The following is a 9,168-nucleotide window of genomic DNA, read 5'->3' on the forward strand; positions in this document are numbered from 1 at the left end:
TCCCTCCCAGCTCACAACATTCTATGATCCTCTCCCTGCAAGGCAGCCCACAAGTGTGGGACGGGGAGCATTGCCTGCGTGCTCAGGGCAGAGATGCGCTGTGTCCTGTTTGCTCCCCTGGCACAGTACAAAGCATGTGCTGCGCCTGGCGAGCTGCCAGCCCCCCCGGCCGCCTCCTGCCCTCGCAACTCGGGGCTACCAGTAATTTTCCATCCTGGCTGTGGGCTCTGCCCTAACGAGATGTTCTCCTGTGTCCCTCTAATAGGGCTGGGCCCTGTTCAAGTTTCTCTGTTCATTCAGACCCCAAGTTCCCCCCCTTTCACTGCTTGAGCCACCCACCAGTTCTGCACGATGGCTGCTCCTCCGAGCCCTGCTCCTCCGTGTGCTCACAGCCCCTCTGGCTCATGGAAACAGGAGGATTTTATGCAAAATCCAGGGGGGAAAAAAAAAAAGAAAAAAAAAAGCCCAGTAACCCACCAAGAAAAATTCCCATGGCTCAGCTGTGCTCTTTGTCCAGGAACAAGGCAGCCCCAAGGACTTTGCCATCAGCCACTTACAAAGCTGCCTCTGCACAGGCACCGCTGCCGGGAACAGAAGGTCTGGGTCCATCAGCTGTGTTGATCGGCCAAGCATGGCAGAGCAAAGCTGATTCACAGAGGGAGGTATCTGGCTGTGGAGCTCAATGTGCCAGCAGCATGCGTGCAGCACCATGCTGCCTGGAACTGCCCTCTCCTTGCGATGAAGCTGCTCAACTCTGAGGTCAGCTTAGGCATTGCACTTCGTGGGTCTGGAGACCCAGAGGGAGACATCCCTGCTCTTCTGTGAGCAGAAGGTGGACAGGCAGGCTCTCCTCCTTCCGCACCAGCCCAGCAGGACCAATTTGACCAGGCATCGCTCCAGCACCTGCCATCGCTGCTCCAAAGCCTGGCAGAAGATGCAGGGGTCCCTTGAGAGCCTCAGTCACGCTCCTGCCTCCACGCAGAGAGGACAGCACATGGCTTTCCAGAGCAGTGGGGATCAGATGCATCTGGCAGGGACTGTGGATACAAACATCCCCTTGACTGCTCCGGGAACGGCTTGTCTCCGGAGGGCCAGAGAGGAGGCTGAAGGCATGGGTGCTGAGGGTATCCCTCGCTGCTCTCTGCTCCAGGGAGCCCACTGTGGCCAGGGAGGAGATGAGCATCCAAGAATCTCCATCTCAAAGTCTCAAACCACCTCCAGGAGCCCTGGCAGCTTGAACAAAATACATGGAAACCACAGAAGGGTTCACCCATCTCCCTTGAGTTTTTCAGGCATCAAAGGTGCAACCTCCAGCCCCACTACAGTGTGCCCCCCACAACACCCCTCGGAGCTGCACCAGGGACAGAGAAAGGCACTCAAAGCAAAGGTGAAAAATGAATGATGTTTAATGTGGCACAAAGATGTCTTAGCACCAGCAAACATGTTGGTTTGGACAAGAGCTGCCTCAAAATATGTAGAGAGGCACCGGGAGAGACAGACAGCTATGGGAACAGACCTGGCGCATGAAGAGTTCTCCCACCACCAGAAGACACCTCTTCTGGAGGTTCCATTTCCCAGGTCCTCGCCTGCAGAGCCCACCTGCAGTCCCTCTATGACTTGCTGGGCTGCCAAGGTCTTTGGGCCCACAGGCCAACCTCCTGCCTACCTCTCCTGAGCAGCCCCCTCCATCTCTCCCTGCCTCCTCCCAGCCACAGGAGCAGGCAGTGGCAGCACTCGCCGTGCCGCTTCTGCAACAGCCCCTTTTCAGAGCCAAGCCAGGCTTTAAATAAACACCTGTCAGCAGAGCAGAGCCGAGCTGTTCAGAATGACTGCATGTGTGCAGATGCGTTCAGCAAGTTGATAGGCGTGAGACAGAGCAGAGACAGCAGGGTCTCTTCCCTTGGAGACCAGAGACTGGCACGTTCTCAAAGGTGGCGTTCGTCAGCATTTTCAATTACACGGCGCCCATCGCGATGGAGCAAAGCTGCCCACTCTTACCTTCCCCCCGGAGAGTGGGATAACACCCTTCCCGGGCTGCGAGCTGCCGTGATGGTTGAAGGGGAGGGCAATAGAGTGGGAAGACTCAATTGTTCTCAGAGTTTCCACAGTTCCTCAATTTCCACCAACTGTGTTTGGGGTCACAGGGGCCAGGAGAGCGTGGGCTGCACCTCTCTGTTGGCTGGTTATGTACAGCTGGGCTGGGAGGTGGGGAGGGGGTTCCACTCCTCCCTGGGTACCAGGGAGCTTCATGAGCACATACCCAGGTCACCTCATGGTGAGACCAGGACATACTAGCAGCTGAGGGCACTTGGGTCTCAAAAGACAGACCACTGGGGCACGGAGGCCCTTGGGCTGGCAGGGCAGATTTTTTAAAACAGGTGAGATTTGGCTGCTAACATTGGAAAGGTAAGAAACAAGCCTGACAGCGCTCTGGCTGAGACAGCAAGATGCTGCTGATCCCTGCACAAGGCTGGATCTAGGTTCTCCCCTCTGTGCTCTGTGCTCCCTTTCCCTGGAAGGTCGCAGATGCCCATCACCTGCAGTCAGCACACTGCCCATGAAAATAATCTGCTGTAGCTCAAACCTAAGCCTGGCTCAATACAGATGTCCCTGGGAGGGCTCTCAGGGACCCTCACAGATGGCTGCAGCAGCCCTCGGTGGCTTTGTTGCTCCTTTGCTTGTGCAAGCAGAGATTGATCCAGGTAAGCAAAGCCTCAGCACATCCAATATGGAGCTAGGCTGGGGCCTTGGCCCAGGCTCCTGGGTGGGTGACAGAGCCAAGGAGGGGCTGTCACATAGGAGGGACAGCAAAGCCTTGGGCAAAACTGCAGCAGATGAAGAAATGACCAACACTGAGATGTGTTCAGGCATCAGCACTTTATTGAAGCTTTGCACTGCTTATATATCCTTTTTTCCTCCAGCACGCCCCAAGCACGCAGCATTCTTTCATTTTGGATTCGTTACCGCTTATCACACACGCGGCGAGCACGCGCCTAAATAATTGACATGAGTGGATAATTCCACCTGTTCACGAGCCATTCTTTTACTTCTGACTGGTTACTAATTACAGCTCACAACTAATCTCTTCTCGTCTCACACATTCTTGCTTGTTAGTCCACTTTGTTTTATTTTTCACTCAAGGCCAGGAATTAATTGCTCAAGGCTGAGGCCGCCTGCAGCTTCAGCTCTTAAAGCACCAACACAAAACCAGCCAGGGAGTGCATTCCCTGTGTTTGGCTGGGGGAGGTTGGCAGGAGTGGAGCCAGCTCTGCCCTGAGGGTCACAGTCCTGAAAAGAGAGGTGCCTGGAGCACAGGGAACACATCTGGGGTTTTACAGGCATCAGCTGCCCTGCCGAGGTGCCTGGGTCAGGAGGGGGATGCAGAGGGGCAGAGGAAGGGCTCCAGCACAGCTGGTCCTTGGCCAGGCAGGAGAAAGGCATCTGGAGGGGCCCAAGCAGCCACCCACAGCCCTTCCTCCTTGCTCGTTGCAAAAGCCTTCACAGGAACAGCCAAATACCCAGCTCCCCTTGCCTGTGCCCCACCAGCTCTGCCCCTGACCTTCTCCTTGGCCTGCAGCTTATCAATACCTCTAGCTGTGGGGGATCCATCGATCCTAACGATTTCATCCCGCTTCTCACTAATGCACTCTCTTGTGCTGCATTTGGGCCATGGACCTGGCAGATGCTGGGAGAGAGGCAGAGGGCTGGCCAAAGACACCATCACACACCGTCCCAGGGCAGCAGGTTAACTCTTAGCATCACCGCTTTGCAACACAACCCTCTCCACCACAGAGGCAGGGCTTCAGCACTTCCTCCCATGGCTTGTGGCTCACTGGAGGACCAGAAATCTTCTTCTCTCAGCTTTCCAGCTCCTTGGAAAGGCACATTCAGAATGTTTGTGTGCCTCAGACAGGATTTTGGAGCTTTTAACCAAAACCCACCAATGTGTCCTCACAATCCCTCACTGCCTCTTCACTCAGAAACTGCTCCTCTCCAGAGAGCCTCCATCAAACTGTCTATACCTGCCCGGAGATGGGAGGACTCAAGGACACCCTGACCCACCAGTGATGGGAAGCACGACCTAACATTTCTAGAGTCCTTCTCTCAAGGGACTCAACTTTTAGCCAGGATGAAAGCGCAGGTGCTTGGGTAATGGTGGGGAGTTGAACATACCCCCTGCCCTGCATACAGCCCCTAGCCAGCCAGCCTGCCTGCAGGTCCAGCCCCTCGGGGTGACCAGCCTGCTGCCCCTCCAGCCCCTACCATGCCTGCCTGAACTGGAGGCACTGAATTTCATCAGCTTCCCATTAGAACCATAGAATAGTTTGGCTGGAAAAGACCTTTGAGATCATTGACTCCAACTGTACCTGTCCACTACTAAACCGTATCTCTGAGCACCTTGTCTGCCCATCTTTTAAATACCTCCAGGGACGGTGCCTGAACCACTCCTCCAGGCAGCCCATTCCAGCATCTGATAACCCTTCAAGTGAAGAAATCTTTCCTGATATCCAATCTGTACCTCCCTTGGTGCAACTTGAGACCATTTCCTCTTGTTCTATCACTAGTTACCTGGGAGAAAAGACACAGACCCGCCTTGCCACATCCTCCTTTCAGATAGTTGTACAGAACGAGAAGATCTACCCCAGCCTCCTTTTCTCCAGGCTCAACAACTCCAGTTCCCTCAGCTGCTCCTCATAAGACTCGTTCTCCAAAGAGCAGCCTGGACCCCACTTGGTACCAGGAGCACTGCTGGGGACCATGTGTGGGAGCACCAACCCAGGCATGCAGCGCACACCTCCCTGCCCACTTGTCCCCTCCTGCCCTTTTTAGCCCTGTCCTTTACAGAAGCACAAGACAAAACTAAGATGAAGTCACTAAACTGGTTTGAGGAGAGCTAGACACAAGGTGCTGACCTGGGCTGTGCATCCTCCCAGCTCGGGGGCTTTAAATCCAATGCTTGTGTCAAACAGCCCTGGAGAGTGTTTTTTACCAGTGAGTGCCAAATACTCATTCAAACCCACTTCTCTTCCAGCCTCCACATCCTCCTGCGGCAGGGTGCTTGCACATCCCTGGGGTAAAATCATCTTTGATGTTGTTGCTGGTCCTGGCAGAGCTTCTGGAGCCCCATCCCACATCCTGGGGTGGACCAAACAAGGGGCTCCATCCCAGCCCGGCACTGACCTTTGCTGTGAATCCAGTCGCACACATTCCATCAATAACTAACTGCAAGAGAGCAAAATGAACTGTCGCAACCAATTAACACGCTGGACTTAATTGTCTTGTGGGCTTCCAGGGTGGAGGTGAGGGGCCAGCTCCAGGCCAGAGGGGCCGGAGAGAGGCATGGTGAGGGGTCTGGTGGGTCACAGCCACCCCTGTCTGCTGGCTCCCTCGGCTGAAAGCCAGGATCAGGAGGCCAGTGTGGGTGCTTCCCTGGCAGTGCACCCATGTGGCATCATCCCACTGGTGTGGGGACACCCCAGCCCCAGCCAGAGCCAGCAGAGAAGGATGGGCAGGGATGAGGCAACTGGTGCAGACACCCCCCAGGGCCTTAGCCCCATGGCAGCCCCACTGTTAGGAAAGCAGCCAGCTGCAGCTGCCCAACCCAAAAGGGTTCCACTTAGAGCCAGGAGGGATCTCAATGTCTGTCATTGAGTGCCTCTTAATTAATTAGCATCCTGCTGATTCTACAATTTAGGCAATTGCTAAGGAGATTAAATCGGTCTCTGCCATGAAGCAGATGCTGTTCCCGAGGCTTGATTCACAGTGATTTTCCTTTCCCTGTGCCATCCTGCCCTGCTGACACAGCTGAAGCCCCAGGGTGCTGGGCACAGCCAGGGCTCCAGGGTGAGGGTGGGAGTACTTTGCAAGAGATGCTCAGGGGTTAAACCACAGAATCATAGAATACCAGGTTGGAAAGGACCTCTAGGATCATCTGGTCCAACCTTTCTTGGCAAAAGCACAGTCTAGACAAGACAGTCTAGACCCCATCCAGCTGAACCTTAAAAGTGTCCAACACTGGGGAATCCACCACTTCCCTGCAGAGATTATCCCAGTGCCCAGGGCTGCAGAGGGAGGGCCTCACTTGGAGGAACCTGGTGTGAATCCAGAGTAGTGCTCACCAGAGGAGCAGCGTGGCCATGCAGGGAGGCGATGATCTGTTCATCCCATTCTGCCTGCGTCAGCATGGGATAGACTTACAACCAGGCAGCTAGAGCTGCATTTGTACACTTGAGAGCCCAAACTGAAAGGAAAAATCACAGCTCAGCCTCCAGGCAGGGCTTGGCAAATCCACCATGACTGCAATAAACCCCGCTGATTTGGTGCATAGTTGGAGTAACCCTGCTGGTTTCACTGGAGCCAGCCCAGATTCTCCGGGGTGGTACAGCAGAGGACAGCCCTGCCCAGGAAAGCACAGGCTGCACCTGGCTGGGCTCCACTCTGCCAGCATGAGTGCAGGGGAACTCTTCTCTGAAAGCCTTTGCAAAGGGTGTGACTCCAACAGTTGTTCTGCTCGTGATGACCACGGCCTGTGTGTGGTTTCCCCCCAAGCCCACAAGCCCTCCAGTCCCTGACCCCAGCCACCGAGCTGCCCCCCAGCAGTAAAAGTGGCTGTTCAGCCACCCATGGGCATGAGAAGCGCTTAGGGAAGGGACTGCAAGATCCATTGGCTCTCACTCATCCAGGTGTCAATGAAACACCCAAACTGCAAATCTTGTATTTGTGAAGGCAAGAAGCTCATCTTAAATCATTGCAGCGATGGGAGCCTGCCCACCAAGATACACCTGCCCTACAGAGGCTGGTCCCATAGCAAGAGAAACAGGCTCATTTGAGGATTGTTTGGATGGTGCTTGATTTCTGTATCTGCTTTATTGCTTCCTCCCAAGTGCATTGCTGCCAAGCCCCCCAACTACAGGACTGCGCTGTCATGTGGTCCTCTCCTCACTCGACTTCAGCATAATGCCTGAGAAAAGCCACACTACATCCTAAGCATTTGACAGCTTCTTGGTCTGAAGTCAAGGAAAAATTTGCCTTTTGCGTCCAACAAAAACCTCCAGTTTGTGAGGGTTTGTCATAATCTTCCTCGTGCTTCTGCTTTACCTAGGGAGACCCCAGAGCCCTTAAGGGACCAACAGGACAGCTAGAGACAGACCCAGCTTTATAAGGCACACAGGCTGAGAGTGCAGGTTGGGCTTCTGCAACCTCCATTTGCTCTTTGATGTGGTTTTTGTGTCCCAGCATCATAACAAAGATGGAACAGCACCATCATGACCCTCAGGACGCATCTCCTACCACTGCCCGTTTCTAGGCACAGAGAAAGCTGGAGGAGGGGGTCTGGGCTGTCTTTAGTGTTGCAGTTTCTCAAGCTCATCTGCAGGCAAACAGATTTCTTACAGTGAAGCCATTTTTCTCTGATCTCACGGGATTCCAGCATAAACAGAAGATGGCTTCCAAGCTTTAAAGCAATCTTCACCCTTGAGGTCCCCTCTCCATTTTGCAGGCTAATTGAAAGTCAAATGCTTTTAATGCGTAGCTGTCAATGAGAACCTGAACCTGAAACAGGGGTGAGAGGTCCACAGTCCAGTGGAGTGCCATGACTCGAGCACAGCTCTGATGTCACAACAGCATGCATTAAAGACACACTTGGGAGAGAACACTGGTATGAAATGGGTTCGGTCCTGGGGTGCTGCTGTGCTCCTACACCTTCCAGTTGGAGCCAAGGAGAAGCAGGCCCCATGGTTTGTGTTTCCAAAGGGGCTGAGCTGATGAGCAGAGGAACCTCACCTTCCCCCAGAGAATGCCAGCTGCTTTCTCTGTGACTCCAGCAATGCCACATCCTGACAGCAGGATGCGGTGCTGCAGCTGCAGCCCTGCCCAGGGACATGCATCGAGGACCTGCTCCATCAGACGAGTCATTCCCCTGAGAAGCTGTGCCTGGAACTCAGCACCTAGACCTAGGCACAACCAGAGAGCAACCCGAGGCAGTACACGCTGCACTCCACAAACTTCATCTATGTCCCTACATGCTCCTTGCACCCCAAACTCTGGAAAACCTGAAGAGGTATGTTACCCCCAAGGTGTGGGGGAGCACTGTGAAGGGCTGCAGCGATAACAGCTTTACAGAGGCTAATGAAAGGCGAAAGACCACAGTGTGTCCTGCCAATCCAGATAGAAAGGATACTAGGGCCGTTGGCACTGCTTGGCAGCCTGCCATGAGAAATAACTTTTCAAAAATAGAAGCATGCTAATCTCAGGAACCTGCTGGTATTGTCAGTGACATTAATGAAGTGTTTTGAAAACCAGAACAAATGCCTTGGCTTTTTGGGGCTGTGCCGCCCCTTGTAATTTTCCAGCCCAGCCGAGGAATGGGCCGGCAGTGGCAGTATGCTGCTCTTTGTGCCGCTCTGCTATCCTGCATGCAGCCCCTCCAAGAGCAGTGGCATGGGGTCGGCTCTGCCAGGCTCCCACCAAGCTTGGCACCTGTGCAGGAAGGTCTGGCCAGCCCTCAGCACTCAGGGAAGAGGCTCCCAGAAGCAATTTCCTCTGTGAAGCAAAACCAATTAAGCATACTCAATGGATATAGCACCGGGGGGAGGTGGGAGCTCACTCTCTTTCTCTTTCCTCTTGGCTTCAAGCCTTGTCTCAAGCCCCCTCTGGGTCCTTTTTCACTCCCTGAGGTCCCTCTCCAGCTCCTGCTTCTTTCTCCTCCTCCTCTTCTTTACATCCCCACACATCTCCAGCTCTCTTTACCCCAGTCTTTGGTCTCAGACAAACCATGTGATGATGTGCAGCCTGGAAGCAGTCCTGCAGTTTAGTTGGGGCTGTTCAGCCTGGAGAAGAGAAGGCTCCAGGGAGATCTTATAGCGGCCTTCCAGTACCTGAAGGGGCTACAAGAAAGCTGGGGAGGGACTTTTCATACGGGGAGTTAATGACAAAACAAGGGGAAATGGCATTAAGCTGAAAGAGGGGAGGTTTAGCTTCACTGTGAGGGTGGTCAGACACTGGAACAGGTTGCCCAAGGAAGTTGTGGATGCCCCCTCCCTGGAAGTGTTGAAGGCCAGGTTGGATGAGGCTTTGAGAAACCTGGTCTAGTGGAAGGTGTCCCTGCTGATGGCAGGGGGGTTGGGACTGGATGAGCTTTAAGGTCCCTTCCAACCCAAACCATTCTAT

This window comes from Antrostomus carolinensis, unplaced genomic scaffold (genome assembly GCF_000700745.2).
Source record: "Antrostomus carolinensis isolate BGI_N321 unplaced genomic scaffold, ASM70074v2 scaffold13448, whole genome shotgun sequence".
NCBI lineage: Eukaryota > Metazoa > Chordata > Aves > Caprimulgiformes > Caprimulgidae > Antrostomus > Antrostomus carolinensis.